General features: G+C 43.2%; 1 long non-coding RNA gene across 1 annotated transcript; it reads right to left on the bottom strand.

Moving 5' to 3' along the window:
* Positions 1–8,005: 8,005 nt before the first annotated feature.
* Positions 8,006–20,205, bottom strand: LOC118151559 (uncharacterized). The gene is made up of 3 exons (XR_004739942.3): positions 20,095–20,205; positions 13,565–13,725; positions 8,006–8,157 (listed from the first exon to the last, which is right to left on the bottom strand). It is a non-coding gene; the product is annotated as an uncharacterized LOC118151559 (long non-coding RNA).
* Positions 20,206–21,944: the final 1,739 nt, after the last annotated feature.

Genomic DNA, 21,944 nt, shown 5'->3' with positions numbered 1-21,944 from the left:
GGGTCTGTGTTGCTGGTCTTGGAAAGATCTGGCGCTGCACGTCTGCACAGCGCCCTCTGCTGGTCCCTCTCTGCTCCAGCCGGCACTTGGTCCAGCCTGGCCACCTTAAATGCTTCCTCTAGATGCTTTCTGGTGAGCGTCTCTAGGGACCATAGCAACTTACAAGGGCTTGGGTATTCCTCTGCGGACAACCGGGCTTTTATGCAAATATACAAGGTTGCCTTCAACAGCTAACCGTCCCTGGGGGCCTCCCTGGTTTGCAGCGCCATCTTTTCTGCATTATTTTTCACATCCAGAGCTCAGAACATACACAGAGAACGGCCCTCTCCACTCTTGCTTGTCATTTGGTAAGGAAGCCTGGCATGAGCTTCAGACCTACACAGACTTATAGTTGAATCCAGGCCCTCTGCCCTGCAAATTACTTAGCCTTTCTGAGCCCCACTCTTCTCAGTTTTAGAATGGGCGCTTAAAGCACTTGGCACAGGAATGAACGGTGCTGGTTTCTAGTTTCCTGTGTCTGCTCTGGGCTGCGGGAGGAGCAGTCGTTCCACTGCAAATGGAGTTACTGTCACTAAGGGCCACTTAAACTGCAGGAATCCTTACCACAAGCCTGGTGTCTTTGAGGTCGGTTGTCAGCCATTCAGCTCCTGCTACGGGGCAGGCACTTGTGAGACTCTCAGGACATAATGTTAAAGGATGTTATGGTCTCTTCTCGCATGGGGCTTACAGTTTAATAAGGTGGTATCCAACCTTTGCTACAACATTTCTCAGATCATTCTTCCCTTAAAAGACTTTTTAAACAATATCATTTTTAGAGCAGTTTTAGGTTCACAGCAAAGTTGAATGGAAAGTACAGAGATTTCCCATTTACCCCCTCCTTCCACGCAGGCACTCTCAACTTCCCCAAGCAGACCTACTCTACGATGGATGAGCCTACGCTGACACCTCCTTATCATCCAGAGTCCACAATTTACGTTCAGGCTCAGTCTTGGTGTTGTTCATTCTATGGGTTTGGACAAATGCATAATGACATGTGTCCACCATTAAAAACTATTGAACATGCTAAACTGGACTTCTCTCCTTGGAGATGTACCCACTAGTCTGGGCCAGATAAATGCTCATTGGGACAGAGAGTGGGTAATCTCACTCCAGCCTGATGGCTCCACCTGGCCGGTGATTCACCCAGGGACTCCCTGGCAGAAGACCTGCTTTCGGTGGGCCTTATGATGGCTCCCGATTCTCAGCCACATGTATTTCTAGTACAGGAAGTGGGTTACATGGAGGTTTTTATAGGAAAGGCTTTGCCATAAGCAAAATAATGCAGCCTCCAAAAAGATGTTGATGTCCTAATCTCCAGAACCTTACATGGGAAGAGAGACTTTGCAGATGAGATGAAGTTAAGGAGTTCAGGATGCAGAAATAATCTGGATTATCCAGGTCAGATGAGAGGGCAATGTCATCATCAGGGTCCTTATAAGTGACATTAGGGTACAGGCGAGTCTGAGAAGGGTCTATGATGACAGAAGCAAGGGTCAGAGTCAAAGACAGATCTAAAGCTGTCAAGCTGCTGGCTTTAAAAATGGAGAAGTGGATCATGAGCCAGGAATGTAGGTGGTCTCTTAGGAGGTGGGAAGGGCAGGGAAATTGGATTCTCCCTGAGGGCCTCCCAAAGGAACACAGTCCTGCCAGCATGTTTATTTTAGCCCATTGATACACGTTGGACTTCTGGCCTCCAAAACTGCAAGAGAATGAATTCCTTTATTTTAAGCTACTGGATTTGTGGTGATTTGTTACAGCAGCAATAAGAAGCTAATACAGGCTGAGAGAGGCATGCGCCTCTAGGGCTCACAGCATTCCCGGTTGGCTGGAATGTGAAAGCAAGCCCAGAAGAGAGGAACTGGGGCCTTCAGGGCAGCAGCAGCAGATGTTAGCTGAGCTGTGAGGGTTGTTGGGAGACTTATCACAGATCACTTAGACTGGGAGGTGACTCATGGCTATCAACAGTTTGATTAGCTGTGATGACCGCAAGTGAGGAACCGTGCTGTCAGCAACCTTGGGCTGCACAAAGCCTCCCAGATGATCAATGGTGCAATGAATGCTGCAGTGAGGTGGCAATAAAGCCAGAGGAATGGCTATGGCTGCTATGAGACCCTGGAGTTCTCAGAGGTGGCAGAGACGGTCAAGGTGAAGATTCAGGAGAAGACAGGCCATTACCAAAGGAGTGGGATGGAGGCCACATAGGGTCATGACAGGAATGGTGGCTGACATTTTCTGAGCATCGGCTGTTTGCTGGGAGTTGTGCTAGGCAGTGCCCACCCTGTCCCATAGAATCTTCACAATGATTCTAAGAGGTAGACACTATTATTATTCCAATCTTACAAGACGCTGAGACTTTCCATGGTTAATTTTGACCAAGAGCAAAAACTAGCAAGTAAAAGATCTTACTTCTGCCTGCTCAATGCTTCCTTCTCCCCTATTTTTTCAATTTGTATTGTAAATCAACTGTTGTAGAAAGAACATGAGGTTTGGTGAGAGCAAGACTTGTGTTCAGATCCTGTCCTACCACTCTGTACCCTCAGCCTGGTACCTTAACCCCTATAAGCTTTTTGTTTCTCATGTGTGCTATGGAGAAAATCATATTTCTCTTTAGAAGAAGTAGAGTGGTAGTTAAAAGTGAGGGTTTGGGAGGCTAACTACCCTGTCTTTGAATCCTGGCTCAGCCTCATAAGCTGTATGACATGAAGCTACATATTTAATCTCTCTGTGCTGCAGTTTATTCACCTATACAATGAGAACCGTGTTTTATTAGCCAAATGGGGTTGCTCTAAGGAGCAGATGGCATAGTATCTAAAGCTCTTTGCACAGTACCTGTTTCACAGGGAGCTTCCACTGGGTACTACGTAGAGTAGGGCGGAGCAGACGGGGTTGGAGATAGAAATGGCCTGGAGTAACCCTAGGACATGGGAGGTGTTGCTGCTGCTTTGATCTGTGATAGGCAGGAAGCAGCTCCAGCAAGAAGCCAGACTGAAGTCCTGGCAGTTGAGGTGGGAAAATCTCTGTGTGTTTGGGGGGTAAGAAGGTGCAGTTAGATGGCTGGGAAGGGCTGGGACTGCAGGGTCCCTAAGGGTCACAAAGAGAATTGGAAACCGCTGCTCTGAGAGGGTTGAGGCTGGGATCAGGTGCCATAAGCCAACTCCCCAGTATGGGGAGTTAGTGGGAAGCCCAGGCTTCACCTTCTCCTTCATTTTTGGACCCAGTAACTTTGGGCAGAGCTGCCGAGGCAAACTGAAGATCTTGGCCCCTGTCCTTCACCAGAGTGCATCAGAGCCAGAAGCCAGCTTTTCATTATCATTAGTACTGTTTGCTTCATAAACTTGGATTTTTGCATTTTAGCAGTCCTCAAAATGAAGCACCTGTGGCATTGAAATTATTGTTTTCCTTGTGGAAGTGGTTATTTATCACATTATCCCATTTGAAGTGATTATTCTCATTCATCAAATTGAATTTAATTAATTTTCATAATTCAAGGGCTTCATAGCTGCTAACTATATACACTTGGCCAATAGCTCCGTAAAACAATCTGTGTTTTCCCCTCTTGCATTTATTTGCATCCTAAAAGCTATATTTACTTCTCTAGAGTAAAACTGTTCTGCGTGCCAGGTCATACTGGCAAATTCGCTGGAGAGAAGAAAACCCGCTAGTAAAGCACAGCTCAAGAATTAGTGGCAAACAGATGCACACTCAGAACATTGTTTTAGCTGATGGGAGAGGATGGAAGGGAGAAGGCATCTGTGAAGGAGACACAGCGCCTTTTCCTTAAGATCCTGAAAAGCACTCTGGGCTGCCAGACCCCAGAGCAGAAACAGTTGCGCAGAGCATCTGGCCACAAACAACTTCAAAGCTGCTTTCCACTCTGTGGATCCTGCCTGGCCTTATTTGTGTGGGGAACCTTGCACATGGCTTTCCATATTTGTTTCCCCATTGCCCTAAAGGAAGCCCATGTGTGAAGATGCTTTCAAGCCAACCCTCGCCATTTCAGATCTCCTGAATGCTGCTTTCAGGGTTAAATTCCTCAGGCTCCCATCAGGGTGTTTGGGGGTCTGATGTTTTGTTTTTAACCTCTGACATTTAGAGCAGCATTTATGCCCAGATTGGCCCAAGAATTGTTCTAGAAAATGCTTCAAAACAAAAGGACAAGCCTATTGTTGGGTTTATGTGATACATAATTAGAGCGATATCTATCATGTAACATATGATCATAAGTGTCTATAAAATGTATGCATCTATTAACATATATATACACACCCATAGAGACATAGCATAGCATTAAGGTGCAATTTCTTTACAGTTCCACCAAGATTTTACTGTCAACACTTTTTTTTTTTTTTTTGAGACGGAGTTTCGCTCTTGTTACCCAGGCTGGAGTGCAATGGTGCGATCTCGGCTCACCACAACCTCCGCCTCCTGGGTTCAGGCAATTCTCCTGCCTCAGCCTCCTGAGTAGCTGGGATTACAGGCACGTGCCACCATGCCCAGCTAATTTTTTGTATTTTTAGTAGAGACAGGGTTTCACCATGTTGACCAGGATGGTCTCGATCTCTTGACCTCGTGATCCACCCGCCTCGGCCTCCCAAAGTGCTGGGATTATAGGCATGAGCCACCGCGCCCGGCCCTGTCAACACTTTATAACCTGTAATCAGTACTCTGGTCAATAAGGTTATAATTGGAGACTAATACTTTTGTATTCACTCTGTTTTCCAACTTCCACCATAACTGGATATTGATATAACACTTTCACAGGTTACAAAGCACTTTCACAGGCATCATTTCACTTGATCCTCACAACAGCCTGGTTTTAAAGTGAAAAGTCTAAGGCTAAGAGTGTGATGTGTCCAAGATTAGCTCCCAACTAGGTGGAGCTGGAGTCGGCCAGGTCTTCCCAATCGACATTTGCTATTTCTTGCAAATCAAAACCACAGTGAGATACCATGTCACACCTGTCAGAATGGTGATTATTAAAACATAAAAATGAAAAAACAGATGTTGGGGAGGTTGCAGAGAATAAAGAATACTTTTACAGTATTGGTGGTAGTGTAAATTAGTTCAACCGTTGTGGAAGACAGTGTGGTGATTCCTCAAAGAATTGGAGGAAGAAATACTATTTGACCCTGCGATCCCACAACTGGGTATATTCCCAAAGGAATATAAATCATTCTATTATAAAGATACATGCATATGTATGTTCTGTGCAGCACTATTCACAATAGCAAAGACATGGAATCAACCTAAATACCCATCAGCAATAGCCTGGATAAAGAAAATGAGGTACATATACAACATGGAATACTATGCAGCCATAAAAAAGAACAAGATCATGTGCTTTGTGGAGAGACATGGATGGAGCTGGAAGCTGTTATCCTCAGCTAACTAATGCAGGAACAGAAAACCAAACACCCCATGTTCTCACTTATAAGTGGGAGCTAAATGATGAGAACTACATGGACACATGGGGTGGAGGAACAACACACACAGGAGTCTGTTGGGAAGTTGTGGGGAGGGAGAGCATTAGGAAAAACACCTAATGGATGCTGGGCTTAATATCTAGGTGATGGGTTCATCTGTCCAGCAAACCACCATAGCATGCATTTACCTATGTAACAACCCTGCACATCCTGCACATGTACCATGGAACTTAAAATAAAAGTTGAAAAATAATTGCTATTTCTTTTATATGACTACATCTCTCAGGGGCTCAAAACTATTGTGAAATTGTAATAGTTATAAAAACAATAATTATCATTTATTCAGCCTATACCTTATGCCAGGCACTGTTTGGAGCACTTATGTGTAATGTTACCGTAGAGGTAAGTAGCTTAATTCTCACTTTATAAATCAGGAGCCTGAGACTCAATGAGATGAAACAAGCCCAGGCCACAAAGCCTCACATTTGGTGAAGCCGGTTTTGGCCTCAGCTCTGTCTGAATCCTAAACACATGTTCTTTTCACTTGGCTAGGCTACCTATAAGTCATTTTCACTTTAGGGAGAATTTCAGTCAATGCTGCTGCCTTTTGTATAGTATTTGCATTTTACTACATCTCTAATTATAGAATGAAAGGACTTGTTCCCTGATCTTAAAACAGTTCCAAACATAAAGAAATAGGTAGAAGAGAGAGTCTAGGGCCAACGGAGAGGCCCCTTTGTGTCTTTGAAAATCAACCTCTAGAGCAGCTGGGAGCACAACTTCAATACTCTGGGGAATTGAACAGGTTCATCTGGAGAGTGCTGCACTAGCAACACAGCAGAGAAACCATGAGTTCCAAAACCAGAACACCTGAGTCTGAGGAGCCCTGCTCTTCAGGAGCTGTGTGACCTTGACAACTTCCTGACCCTCTTAGGGACTCTGCTATCTTCCTCGAAAAACAGATTAAATTAGATCATGTGTGTGTGGATTGCAAGACCAAGAAAAAGAAGGTACTCTTTTTTTTTCCTCGGCAAGGCTAGTTTTACTTCCTGCAGGAAGGGTGCAACTCACTGGCAGTCTTGCCTCAAGAGCACACCTGAACAAAGGAGACAGGGACATTTCTAACCTTCATAACCTGATGCAATCGCCTTATTGCTGTGTCCAGTTTCCATCGGTCGGAATGGGACCTCACCTTGCTTGACCCGACTGGCTAAAAACTTGGAAGTTTTCTAAAGAAGTGAAGGCAGAGGAGAAGAGAGGAAAAGAGGAAGTAACTTGAGGGATGCTTAGAGAAGTGATAACATTTCCAAATAAGGAAGGAGAATAAGCTATGACCTAAGACTTGCCTGGGCTTGTCCAGACATGTCGACGGCAAATACTTAGGTTAAAGTGTGAGAACTAAGAACACGGATGCACTTATTTCTTTATTATGACTAGCAGCTACTTTAAGATTATTAGCAAAACTTTAACATAAATTAACCTTTGAAGAAACTATTATTTATTTGTAATGAATTAAGAGGAAAGTTTTGAAAAGAAATCTTTTATTTTTTCTTAATTCCTACAATTCCTCTGTTTTTCTATTTATAATTCCTTTTCAAACTTATTTAACATGTCTTGACTCAGTTCTGTTTGTTCTTCTGAAAGAAGTAATTCATTTGAATAGGGTGGAGGAGGGGGTGGGGATATTTTAGTTAGAGTTGTGTCTACTAGCCTCTGCACGAGTCTTCGGATGCATGGTACGACACAACATCTAACAAGAAGAAGTACATTTATCTATCATAGTTGCTAGAGAGGTAAGAATTGAGGTTATGGTTTCTTTCCATTGACCAAACCACCTTTTGAGCCAATTTGAAATAGAGATATTGAAGCCAGAATTTTTAGCTAACTCATTTGATAAAGCAGTAGATCCATGGAGGGCTACTCTTTTGTGTTCTCTTCCAGAGAGCCAAGACTCCCCTGCATTCCCCTTTTTAGCCCCACAGCTCCAAGAAACACACTAATGACTGCCAGGGCACATACACAGCAATCAGCTTTACTGGGCTTTCCTGAAGGCCTTTTGCTGCAAGAGAGATGCACCTGTCATTTTCTGCAGGTGCTTCCGAGGCTCTTCATGGAGAAGCTGCCTTAAATGAAAAGGCCATTGTTGGCCAAGCGTGGTGGCTCACACCCGTAATCCAGCACTTTGGGAGGCCGAGGCAGGTGGATCATGATGTCAGGAGATTGAGACCATCCTGGCCAACATGGTGAAACCCTGTCTCTACTAAAAATACAAAAATTAGTTGGGTGTGATGGCGCACGCCTGTAGTCCCAGCTGCTCAGGAGACTGAAGCAGGAGAATCACTTGAACCCGGGAGGTGGAGGTTGCAGTGAGGGAAGATCATGCCACTGCACTCCAGCCTAGTGACAGAGCAAGACTCCATCTTAAAAAAGGCCATTGTTTGTGTTAAGAAACAACTTTGCTAATCATAGAAACAGCTCCTGCTCTATAGGCCCCGATGGCACCAGTGGAAGGAAGCCAGTGTGTCACTGCAGATTCGGGAGCTCCTTGTACAGCAGTTACAGGGGCTACCTGGTGTGGATGGAGTCCAGCTTCATAGTTTCCCAGCTGCGATATCGGCCAGGTTGGCCTCACCTCTCTAAGCCTCCATGTCCTTATTTGTGTAATGCAGTTACCAGTGTCCACATTGCAGGGATCCTGTAAAGATTGCAGATAACGTTAATGACCTGCCTAACAAAGGACCTGGACTAAAGTGGGCATTCAGTGAGTGTTATTTCTCCTGTTTCACTTCTGCCCTGTCTCCCGCAGGCCCACGTTCACAGGTATGTGTAACAGACACGCAGGCAGAGGTGCATTCTGTCAAAAGGGCTCTCTCCAAGAACAAGGGGCTCTGCCTGCTCTGGAAGCCTCCCCTGGCTCCACCCAGTTCCAAAATCTCACCCGCACATGTTCTTCAGCTCAGGATTGGATGAAGATGACAAAGAGACTTGATAAAAATGACTGAAGCTGCATGCATGAAGAGAGCAATGTTCAGACACTTCTGTCCGGTGACCCCTGCAAGATTCTGGTATCAAACTCCTGCCTCTCCTCACTAAGGACCAGGGGTTGCCCTGGTGTGCAGAAGCTGTGTACAGGCCCACACCATAATGCCTGCCTCGTCCTACAGACATTTTATGTTCAATTTTCCCTCACTGCTTCTTCTGGAATGTCCACTCCCTGTTTCAGAGCTGAAAATGTCGACTTCTTAGTCTTTGCTTCTGCAATTGCTGAAAGTGCAGCTTTTAAGTCTTATGTCATTATCAAATTGATTTCTGCCAAAAGCTTTTCTTCTCTTGCCAATGCTCTGAGAACACCGGTTGCTGGCTTCTCAGTCTGGATAGATAACGCACCCCATTTGGCCAAACCATGGTACCTCCTGTTTAAATAATTCCCTGAAAGCACCAGCTCATTGGCATGAGTGTTCATCACTTTATCTCCCAACTTTCTGTGGTGGCATTGTAATCTCTATGGACCCAAAGTTAGAACAAGAAGGAAACATGATAAAGCAATTGGCTCCTAGTTAATGTCTATCACTCAGGCACGTAAGTGAGCCCGAGCCAAATCCTGAGTTCTGTTTACAACAGAAGCCCGGGCTAAGTAAGGTGGCAAATACGTGCAGTATATGCATGGCATGGACCCTGCCTAAAAAGATCCTGCAAGAGTGCCATACACAATGACGTACCGCCCTGAAATGGAGACAGTAAACCTGGTCAGTGTTTGCAGTGTGGCAAATGAGAGATCAATCAGCATGTGTGTGCTCCATGGAAGGTTTCTCAGAGCTGAGAATGAAGTAATGGGGTGTTCAAGAATCTACAGGGATTAAATTAGCTGGGCATGGTGGTGCACGTCTGTAGTCCCAGCTACTCAGGAAGCTGAGGCAGGAGAATCACTTGAACCCGGGATATGAAGGTTGCAGTGAGCCGAGATCATACCACTGCACTCCAGCCTGGTGACAGAGCAAGACTCTGTCTCAAAAAATAAAATAAAATGAGAAAATAGGGTAACATGGGGAAGCATTCTAGGCAAAAGAACCAGCTAGAGCAAAGTAGTAGAGGTGGAAATTGGCCTGGTGTCTTTAAGGCACTGAAAGGCTATCAGCCTACTTGGTCTATTTATTTTAGGAGAATAGTAGGAGTCAAGTTTGTAAAGATATATGGGGAGGCTGACTTCTAAACTAAAGAGCTTGGTCTTACTCCTTTAGGTAGTGAAGTCGCTGAAAGCTTTTGAGAAGACAAATGGCACACCGAAAGCGGTGTTTTAGGAAAATCATTTCGGCAGTGGTGTTTGGAGGGGTGACATTAAGGAGTAAAAAGAAGAGACTTCAGGTAGAGGGAGTTGTTCAACGACCTGCAAAGAACTGATATGAAATCATTAGGACTCAAACTAGGATGACAATAGAGGGGAAGAGAAATAAGGGATGGGTTCAACACAAACTGGAGAGCAAGCAGATACTGGACTTGAAGGAATGGCAGGAGAAGCAATGACATCCCAGGTCAAAGGCAGAAAACCCGGAGCTTGTTGGCAGGACAAGTTATTGTCAGCTTAAACAAGTCCAATCTGAGGTCTGCGGAGACAGTCAGCATGTGAAAGTTCAAAATGGCTGGCAAATTGCTTGAGATCTGAGGCTGAATTTGGACTGAATTCCAGGCTGCAAATGTGATCTGGGCGTCATTGGAGTGGAGAGGATAGCTGAAGCTATAATGGCTTTTCTCCAGTTGTGTGAGATTTAAAACAGAAGGGAAGACCGCAGGAGATACTGCATTCCTAGGAGAGATTACGGAGAATGGAAGGAGCAAGGTTGAAAAGCCAGGCGATGAAGAGAATGGGCTGGGGTTTTAATCTCGGAAAGGAGGGCTCCATAACAAGATATGCTGGGCCCTTGGTAGAAGGACGGGGTGGGGTGAGGAAGGAAGGGCAGTAAGCCAGGAAAGGGCAGGCTAGATAACTGTTTTGGCTTAGGGCCGGCCTCCAAGAGTTATGGCAAATGTAAGACTGGTTCAGACTGATAGTGACATAGAGGTGTCTAAGCAGGTGTGAAGCAGTACTCAAGTAGTCAGAAGGCTGGACTTCAAGGATCTTGGCTTCTGAGGGTCTGTCCAACTAAAACAGGACCCCAGAAAGGACTAGAGGGAGCAGACAGCATCAGAGTTCAGGCAGGGAGAAGGGCAGGGGTGACAGCAGGCATCAAGAGTTGGAGGGCAATGGTTTTGTTGTTCTCTAAACCCTAATGGTTCACCAAGATGCATCTGGGGCTGCTGAAGGGGCAGAGGAGCTCCAAGCTCCCTCACTTCCATTCATCATAACAGGCTTTTTCCTTACTGAACTTTGTGATGTGATAGGATTGAATCTGAAGAAAGGATTCCACTACTAAAGTTAAGTTTGAGAATGAATAGGGGGTTTGGACTACCAGAAATAAAAGCAGAGGTCTTATTATTGGCAACAGTCCATTTATAAAGGAACATTTGAATAAACAATGGCATGGCTGCTGTGAACAGTGCAGCTGGCAAACATAATAGCAAGATCTACGCATGTAAATTGAGTAACATTGGAGGATGTCTGTGTCATATCGAGAAAGGCCAAAAGCAAGTTTCAGGATAATGTAGATGATATATACATTTGTGAAACAAACAAAAAAGCAAACAGAAACCTATGCATTTTCACATATGTTGATATGAAAGATAAGACAAGAAGGGTTCCACACCAAGACCTTGGCTTCTTCAGGCACTGAAATTAAAAAGGGTAATTGCCACATTTTTTTTTTTTTCTTTTGAGATAGAGTTTCACTCTTGTTACCCAGGCTGGAGTGCAATGGCACGATCTCGGCTCACCGCAACCTCTGCCTCCTGAGTTCAGGCAATTCTCCTGCCTCAGCCTCCTGAGTAGCTGGGATTACAGGCGTGCGCCACCATGCCCAGCTAATTTTTTTTGTATTTTTAGTAGAGACAGGGTCTCACCATGTTGACCAGGATGGTCTCGATCTCTTGACCTCGTGATTCACCCGCCTCGGCCTCCCAAAATGCTGGGCCACATTTATTTTTTAGACAGAGTCTCCTTCTGTCACCCAGGCTGGAGTGCAGTGGTGCAGTCTCAGCTCACTGCAACCTCCGCCTCCCAAGTTCAAGCGATTCTCCTGCCTCAGACTCCCAGGTAGCTGGGATTACAGGCGACCACCACCGTACCCGGCTAATTGTTGTATTTTTAGTAGTTAACAGAGTTTCACCATGTTGGCCAGGCTGGTTTCAAACTCGTGACCTCAGGTGATCTGCCCACCTCGACCTCCCAAAGTGCTGAGATTACAGGTGTGAGCCACCACACCTGACTGAATATTACCACATTTTTAAAGAGAGACTTTGGTATTGTATAAGAAACTTTTGTATTTTATTTAAAGAGAGACTTTTGTATTGTTACTATGAGCCTGTATTTTTCTTTTATACTTTTTAGTTACAGATAAATAGATTCACCAGAAGTTGCAAAAATAGTACAGAGAATCCCGTGTTCCATTCATCCACTTTCCTCAGGGGTCACATCTTATGTGATGATAAAAGCTAGGAAATTAACATTGGTATAATTCATATACATTGTTCAGATCTCATTTGTTTTATATCCACTCACGTGTGTACACCTGTGTGTATATATAGTTCAGTGCAAAGCTATCACATGTGTAGCTTTATATAACCTCTACCACTATCAAGATACACAATGGTTCCATCACCACAAAGATCCCTCATGCTACTCCTTTATAGTCATACCCCTCCCGACTCCTACTTCCAGTTCCTTGGCAACCAGTAACCTGTTCTTCATTTCAAGAATGTTATGTAAATGAAAGTATGTCGTATGTAACCTCTTGAAGTTGGCTTTCTTTTCACTTAGCATAATTTCCTTGAGATCTATTTAAGTTCTTGCATGTACCAATAGTTCTTTTTATTGCTGAGTAGTATTTCATGGCACAGAGGTACCACTGTTTCTTTAAGCATTTACCCATTCAAGGGGGGTGTTTCAATTTCATGTGGGTTGTTTCAATTCTGGGCTATTAAAAATAAAGTTGCTGTGAACACTTGCATACACATTTTTGTGTGGACGTAACTTTTCATTTCATTTCTGGTATAAATGTCCAAGAGTTCGATGGCTGGCTTATAAGGTAAGTGAATGTTTAGTTTTTCACAAAATTGCCAAACTATTTTCCAGGAAAACAGTACCAGTTTACATTCCTATCAGCAATGTATGGATGAGACAATTCCTCAGCCTTCTTGTAAACATTTGATATTATTCCTATTTTTTAAATGGTAGCTATTTTTATAGGTATATAGTGAAATTTAATTTGCATTTCCTTAATAGGTAATGATGTTGAACAAATTTTCATGTTCTTTTTTGCCATCTGCATGTCCTTTGGTGGGATGTCTCTTCATATTTTTTGCCTATTTTCTAATTTGATCTTCGATATTTTTTATTGTTGAATTTTGTGAGCCCTTTATATATTTTAGATATAATTCTTTTGTCAGTATTTGGTTTGAAAATACTTTCTTCCAGTCCAGATCTTGTGTTTTCATCTTTGTAATAAAGTTCATTGTAAAGCAAAGGTTTTCACTTTGATGAAGTCCAACTTACTGATTTTCTTCTATAAATCATTTTTTTCATATCACATTTAAGAACGTTTTACTAACCCTAGGTCCTGAAGATTTTCTCCCATGTTTTCTTTTGAACATTTTATAATTTCATATTTTATGTTTAAGTATATAATACATTCTGAGTTATTTTTCATTTAAAAATGTGAGGTTTAGTTCAAAGTTCTTTTTTTTTTTTGGCCTATGGATGTCAGCTACTTCAGTACCATTTGTTGAAAAGATTATTCTTCCTCCATTGAATTGCTTTTGCATCTTTGCCAAAACTCAGTTAATTTGTGCATCAAAAGACACTACCAACAGAATAAAAAGGCAGCTTACATGATACAGTTTTGATGTTGTTCCCCTCTAAATCTCACGTCTAATTATAATCCCAATGTTGGAAATGGGGCCTGGTGTTTGGGTCATGGGGACAGATGTCGTCAAGATAGCAAGTTAGTACTTACAAGATCTGCTTGTTTAAGCGTGTGGCACCTCCTCCCACTCCTCTTGCTTCAGCTCTCACCGTGTGACTGTGTGCTCCCCCTTCACATTCTGCCATGATCCTGAGCTTCCTGCGACCTCTCCAGAAGCTCAGCAGTTGCCAATGTCATGCTTCCTGTAGAGCCTGCAGAACTATGAGCCAATTAAACCTCTTTACCTTATAAATTACACAGCCTCCAGTATTTCTTTATAGCACTCCAAGAATGGCTTCATACACCACAGAATGCAAGAAAGCATTTAGAAATCATAGATCTTAAAAGGGATAAAAATCCAGAATATATAGAGAACTCCTAAAACTCAACAACAATAACACAAACTGATTCAAAACTGGGCAAAGGACTTGAATAGACTTTTCTCCAAAGTACATGTACAAATGGCCAATATGAAATGCAAATCAAACTGTAATAAGATACCACCTCCGGTGGCTCACGCCTATAATCCCAGCACTTTGGGAGGCCGAGGCAGGTGGATCACAAGGTCAAGAGATCAAGACCATCCTAGTCAACATGGTGAAACTCCGTCTCTACTAAAAATGCAAAAATTAGCTGGGCATGGTGGCGCGTGCCTGTAGTCCCAGCTACTCAGGAAGCTGAGGCAGGAGAATTGCTTGAACCCAGGAGGCAGAGGTTGCGGTGAGCCGAGATCATGCCATTGCACTCCAGTCTGGGTAACAAGAGTGAAACTCCGTCTCAAAAAAAAAAAATAAATAAGATACCACCTCATACACATTAGGATAACTCCTACCAAAAATAGCCAGTGTTGGTCAGGATTTGGAAAAATAGGAACACTTGTGCACTGTTTGTAAGAATATAAAACTGCACAACTGCTGTGAAGAAGAACAGTATAGTATTTCCTCAAAAAGTGAAAAATAGGATTGGCATATGATCCAGCAATTCTACTTCTTGATATATACCAAAAAGAATTGAAAGCAGATCTCAAAGAAATATTTGTACACTCATGTTCATAGCAGCATTAATTGCAATAGCTATAATGCTGAAATAACCCAAATGTACATCAATGAATGAATGGAAAAGCAAAATGTAGTATAAGTATATGCTGTGGTTTGACTGTGTCCCCCAAAGTTCGTGTGTTGAGAATTTAATCCCCAATGTAACAGTGTTGAAAGGTGAGACTTTTAAAGAGATGATTAGGTCACAAGGACCCTGCCATCATAGATAGATTTATGCTGTTATCATGAGGATTGGGTTATTGTAGGATAATCCAATTAGGGCTCCTGAGGGAAGTATGAGCCCTCTTTCCCTCACTGTCACCCTTTCTTGTTCTCCTGCTTTCTCTGGTGTAATGACACAAAACAAAGGCCTTCACCAAATGCAAGTCCATGTTCTTGGACTTCCCGGCCTCCATAACTGTAAACCAAATAAATATTAGTTCATTATTATTTACCTAGCCTGTGACATTTTGTTATAGTAGCATAAATTGGACTAAAACACTATAAATGGAATATTATTCACCCTTTAAAAGGAAATAAATTCTGCAATATGTTAGAACATGGATGAACCTTATGTCAAGTGAAATAAGTCAGTCACAAAAATACAAGTACTATATGATTCAACTTATATGAAGGAATTAGAGTAGTCAAAATCATAGAGACAGAAAGTAAAAGGGTGGTTGCTATGGGTTGAGGGGAGGGAGCTATTATTTAATATCAATATTATTAAATAATTGTTAATTAATGGGCATAGAGTTTCAGTTTTACACTGTGAAAACAGTTATGGAGCTGAATGGTGGTGATAATTGCATCATGAATGTATTTAATACCACTAAACCGTACACCTCAAATGGCTAATATAGTAAATTTTATCTTATATCTATTTTAGTTAGAACAATAAAAAATAAGTTGAGCATATTTATGCCAGCCTACTTATTTTTTTCTTTTTCTTTTTTTTTTGAGACAGAGTTTCACTCTTGTTACCCAGGCTGGAGTGCAATGGCACGATCTCGGCTCACCGCAACCTCCGCCTCCTGGGTTCAGGCAATTCTCCGGCCTCAGCCTCCTGAGTAGCTGGGATTACAGGCACGCACCACCATGCCCAGCTAATTTTTTTTTTGTATTTTTAGTAGAGACGGGGTTTCACCATGTTGACCAGGATGGTCTCGATCTCTTGACCTTGTGATCCACCTGCCTCGGCCTCCCAAAGTGCTGGGACTACAGGCGAGCCTACTTCTTGAATCTTGATTCTGTTCCATTGATCTACGTTTGTTTCTATCCCTTCACCTGCACCACACTGTCATGATTACTGTAGTATACACTGTCTTAATATAGAGTGATTCCTTCCAATTTATTGTTTTTCAAAATTTTCTTAGCTAATTCATTTGTCTTTCCATACAAATTTTAGAATAAAGTTGTCTATAACTACAAAAACTTCTCACTGGGATTTTGATAGGAACGGCATTGAATCTATAAATCAGTATGAGGAAAACTGACATCTTTATTATGTTGAGTCTTCCGATCTGTGATACAATATGTTTTTCCATTTACTTAGAGCTTCTTTGATTTCTTTCGCCAGCGTTTTGCAGTTTTCAGTATACAAATCTTGTACATGTTTTACTTGAAAAATCTAACAAAGGAATTTTAAGTATTGATATAGGTGATAAGTAGGTACCAAAAACAAATGATTCTGAAATGAAACTAGGTACCAAAAGCAAATACTGCATATTTTATCTTTCCCCCTGCCCCAGGGCAGCAAGAAGGGAAAGAAGTGAGAGCTGCCAGGGGTGAAGTTTGACAGCACAGGGCTCTGGGCAGCCAGAGATTCCACAGAGAAGGAAGGCCAGAAGGGGTGACAGGTCCATGAGACGAATGTAAGAGGGATATCCTAGATGGTCTTCCCCTGCTTCATGGGATTGCCAAGGAGCATCCAGGGCCAATACCAGATCGGGGAGGAACAGAGGCTTGTGATCTCCTAAGCAGGAAACCCACAAAACCTTTAACCAAGAAGACCCTCTATGAGATCCCAGTTTCCCAGCCAACTATGGAAAGGTAATGCACATAAAATATAAAATTATCCAACAACCAGAAAGAAATTCAATCACAAAAGTGTGCTCATGACAATCTGCTCAGCTATCACATCCACTGTGTTAATATATTCTTCTTAACCATCTCAGAGTATTTCTCCTTGCTGCCAGGAAATCGTGATGGTGAACAAAGGCAGAGAGAGAATTTGATTATTTACCATTTTTCCAACTGCAAAGTCAGTAGGGCATGTCTCCCAGTTAATCTACTGTGGCCCCTTCTATGGGGCATTGAGCCATAGGAGCCAGTATCAGCAGATGTCATTTTATGTCTTATAACATTTGTGAAGACAAAACTGAACTCAAATAGTAAGAGTTTTTATTTTAAATTCTCATCTTTCCCATGATGGAACAGAAACAACTATATCAGAATTCAGAAAAACAAAGACAAAAATATAGCATCCATGAAGAATAAGACAAACCAAATCATATTATACCTGAAAGAAACAGAATTTTGTTTTTAAGGCAAACAAGATCCAGCAGTTACAATTTTTGGCTCTTTTGCCACAAACAAATCACTAAGAAGCAATAGCATTTTATTATTGTGCAAAACAATTCCTGAAGAGAAGAAAATGATGAGTGGGCATTGCCATGCCAGGCTTTTGTTCAGGCTTAAGGAACATATTGAGAAACACCAAGGCAAACATCTATCCAAACCTCATTCAAATAGATGGAGCAGACTCCCGGACTAAAAAGTATGAAATAGCACACAGTGGAACACTGATCTCCATGAGCATGAATTACAAATGTTAATGGAAAGTTAGTGAAAATAAATTTACTATACCCATTACTTGACACTACTCAAAAGGATTCAGAATTAACACTAGAGGAAAAAATGGGCACAACAGCCAGAACAGTTCACAGCTGGGCTTTTGGAATGAGGCCATAGGAAAAAGCTGTGATTTGCTAAATAAAAGGAATGAACCAGGATCTGGTGTATCGAGTCTTTCCTACCCTAAGTCTTGGGAAAGTCACTGTGAAGAAATGCCACTTCCCAAATGAACAGTGTGAACGTCTTGGCAATTCATTTGTGAAGGGCAAATCTCATCTAAATAAGCCATGGGAGAAATGAATGGTGTCTTGACTGTGGTTGGAAGGATCACAAGAAGTGGTCCACAAAGAGAGCAGCCACTGACCAAAAACAGCAAATGCTCACCAGTACTTGCTCTGGGCCAGGCACAGGTCTCAGTGCTGTACAGGTGCCAACTCATTCACCCTGAGGACAATCCATGAACTACTTATTATCGTGATGCCGTTTTATACATAAAGGCAATGAGGCGCAAGGAGGTGGGATAAATTATCTAATATTATTCAAATTAGCCAGTGGCAGAACTGGAGTCCAGGTTCTTACAATCATAACTACCACACTGTGAAAGAGGTTTCATGGAATGCTACGTATGAGGCAGGGGATAGAAAAATTGGTGCTAAGTCCTTGCACTTTCCACAGCAAGGTGCCACAACAATGTCCCATGTTTTAGACTTGCAAGATGGTCCTTGTTACTGCCATCGAGACTGGAAGACTCCCATGATATTAACTTGTCACAAAGACCTAAATAAACGTACCCAATCACTGAGGGAGAATTTCTCTGAGAGAAAGAGCCTGGGAATGGAGACTTGATTAAGGGGCACAACAAAATGCTGAAGAAACACCAGGCTGGGATTCAGGACGCTCTGGAATGATCATTTCAGCCTGAACCAAAGGGTTAAGTCTCAAAAGTCTAACAGGAACGTCCAAAGCATCTCCAGGGGCCAATGTGAAGAGATCCAGTTAAGCTGGTAGTGAACAGAAGAAACAAAAATGGTCAGGCCATGGCCCAACCATGGTATGAAGCTGAGTCCACTCAAAAAAATATGCTGCATACCTGTAAGTTACCTTCTTCAAGGTTAACTCATTTGATAAAATGGCTTTGACCATTAAGCACCCAACTAACAGAGTATATTGAAGACCATTAAAGGGGCAATGTCTCAGAGAAGCAGTGGGAAAGGAGGCCCTCCCAAGCTTGCAGACGTTAGAGAAGAGCCCCTAATTCCTTTTCACTCTCTGTGGAAGTTACCGGCAAGCAAACAACCGGGAGCCTCTCTTCAGTCTGTTCCATTACAGTGGTTTCCTTCTTGTTGCTGGTATGTTTAATAGGAAAATATGATTATCCTCCCCAATTTCAGCTTTGAGATTGCACCAGGATCTAACATGTTGTGCTGTGATGTCCTGACCATGCCACACTGGGCAGTCCACCGGGCCAGGCAGGGCTGAGCCTGGAGCTAAAACGGACTGTATTACCAGGCTTCCTACCAGGGTCCAGGACAGCTGTCACATGCTCATTTCAGGCCACAGAAAGGAAGAAAAATAAAAATCTTTCTTCTCCCTCTCAGAGTCTTTTCTCTGCAAAGCAGTGTTCTTTTCAAAATGGGGTGGCCAGTGCTCTGCCGGGGATAGAGGGCAAAAATCGGTGCCCAAATGAGTCAACTCCATGGTCCCTCCATGACACCACTCTTATGACTGTAAGAGTGCTTCCTCAGGACTCAGCACCCACCTGGGACCTCTAGCCCCTCACACCTGCTGCTTGTTCTGCCTGACATGTCCTGCTCTAACCCCTTCCTTCCTTGGACCTGCCTGAGTCCCATTCATCCCACAGGAATTACCTTGCTGACCTTCTTCAGGAAGTCTGTCTGCCTGCCTCCAGCTTACAGGATGGGCCATTTATACATATGTGATCCCTCAGCACCTTCTGTTCACTTCACCATAGGATTTATCAAGCTATATTGCAATTTCTTATTTACTTTGATTTTCTCTCCCACTAGACTGTACGCTCCAGGAGGAAAGGGACTGTGTCTGGATCATGGCGATAACCAGTGCCCAATTCTGGGCCTCAATAAATGCCTTGTGGGATGAGCTCATTCTGGAGCCTAGCAGGTGTGTGGTCCGTGCATCATTCAAGAGCAGTGCTGAACAGTTAGTGATGTCAGACAGGCCTGGGCTAGAATTCCAGTTCTGCCACTTAGTGGCTAAGTGTTGTTAGACCAACCCAAACCTGAATTCTCTCATTCGTAAAATAACAACCACAACAATGATAATAATTATTAATTTTGTTATAATTACAATACTACCTCAGGATTGAAATAAGGGTTAAGAGAGATATTCTAAGTGCTTAAAATAGACCTTGGCACAGTCCAAAGGCTGGGTGAATATTAGCAATACACCTCTCCTCCCCCAGTGCCAGGTTCTTCTGCTAGAGTCCGCTTTGAAGAGAAAAATGATTAGATTTGATGAAAATAAAATGGAATTGTTTTTCAAAGGCAGATTCCCATCCAGCAGCAGCACTTAGACAATCATCTTTCACAAAGATGAGTCATATCTCTCATGCTGTCACGCAGAATGACTCACAACAGCAGAGGGTCGCATGTCCGAGGGCGCATTCGAACTGTTTCTCAAGAGCCATTTCTTACTCATCGCGAAACTCACCATTAGGTGGCAGCCAAGCCGGGGGCCCTCAGAGAAAAGAGCGAACTGACCTTTGAAGGCAGAGAGCTGCTACCAGAGGCCATGCTGCTGAGAAGCGAACATGACTCATCCGGGGAGTGTTAGCCCAGAAAATAACAAGGCTTTAATTCAACAGCGTGTAAAATATCACATCCCTGCGCCCAGAGAAGTACAATAGACCCAGTAAGCCCAAGAGCAATCTCCCCAGAAATAAAAGAATTAGGGCGCTTGACAAATGAAGACACAAAAGCTTCTAAACCATTTTATGTTCTTGTAATAAATTTGATCCCAAGATAATTAAGTGATATTGTGAGAAGCCCCATCTAGTCGTGTGTCTCTCCTGCTTAACAGCCTCCAGTGGCCCCACTGGGTTGCAGGGTGGGTAAGATTGGTGTCAGACTCTCCAAGGGAGCATAAGAAAGAAACGTTCAATACACCTCCTATTTTCATAATACAAACTGCAGAGAGTAAAGCTTGATGGACTCTGTCTGGTGCTAATATGCAGATGATAGCGTGAAAAAGCATGGAAAGAAATGGATTTTCAAAAAGGCATCAGAAACAAGGGCATAATAATGACAATAATGGTAATTAACATGTATTAATACCTGATGTGCACAGTGCTATCTACCTTACAGGCTTCATCTCATTTAGTCTTTACAATCACCCCATAGGTAGGAATTCTTAATATTCCCACTTGACAACTAGTGAAACTGAGGCTCCGAGAGATTAAATTATTTGTCTAAAGGCACACAGCTAGAATCCAGAGACAGGATTCAGATCGCAGCAGTCTGACATGGGAGCGATCGGGAGGACATCCAAGGGCTTGGCAGAACTCCTGAGTGCTCTGGTATGTTCCTCCCTTTTTGCCTCCACTCCTCCCAGCTAGACTCTTGATGAGCTAAAGAGCTGCAGAAGAGCAGCTTCCTGGGCTGAGCTGAACATTCTGGAAGCTGAGAGGTTCCACTGAACAAGGAAGAGACCAAAAGATAAACAGCACCATCAAACAGGCATTGGTCCTTGGGCCCTCCATGGCTGGGTTCCGGCCAAGGCTTTCACTATTCCAAGATAGAAACCTCCCTGGATTTAGAAATTCCCAGCCTAAACAGCCTTCAGCCCATGTTTATTATTAATAAATTGCAGTTCTGCTTGCCTTGAAATCTTTGGGAATCGCTCTTTTCCAGTTTTCTTCTTTAAAGGGCAGCGCCCTGCGTTCCCCACATTCTCTCCTACTCTGAGGCTTGGCATGTGCCTTCTCTGGAGTGTTATCATGGCAGATGTGCCTTTTAAACTCAGCTCAGACATCTCTTCCTTTGCAGAACCACACTGGCCACCTTCAGAGTCCCATGCACTCTCTTCACCCTCAGAGGACTCTGTAAAAGCCAGCACCAAGCACTCCTCTTACTGATGTTCACCTATTTGTCAGACTTCAGCACTAGACTATGAGCTCCCTGAGGGCTGGACTCACTCTTGTTCACCTTTAGCTGCTCAGTCCAGCCCAGTGCCTGGAACGAAAGAGATACCCACTGCATGTTTACCAAATGAATGGATTCTGAAATACCCTGTCTGCTCTCAGGTTAGACAATGGAACACCTTAAGCCATAAAATTGGTTCCTACTTAAAAGCAGGAGCAGGCTTTATGTACTCCCAGTTAGAGCCAGAATCTGAGCAGGTATGTTCCTAGGCTAGACAAGAGTCTGGGACACGCTATTGCTGAAGCTATTAAAAGGAAGTCTATGGCCCGGGATGGTGACTCATGCCTGTGATCCCAGTGCTTTGGGAGGCTGAGGCAGGAGGATCGCCTCAGGCCAGAAGTTTGAAACCAACCTAGGCAA

This window comes from Callithrix jacchus, chromosome 1 (assembly GCF_049354715.1).
Source record: "Callithrix jacchus isolate 240 chromosome 1, calJac240_pri, whole genome shotgun sequence".
Taxonomy (NCBI): domain Eukaryota; kingdom Metazoa; phylum Chordata; class Mammalia; order Primates; family Cebidae; genus Callithrix; species Callithrix jacchus.
Note: the sequence above shows the minus strand (reverse complement) of the source record. Positions and strands in the feature narration are given on the sequence as shown.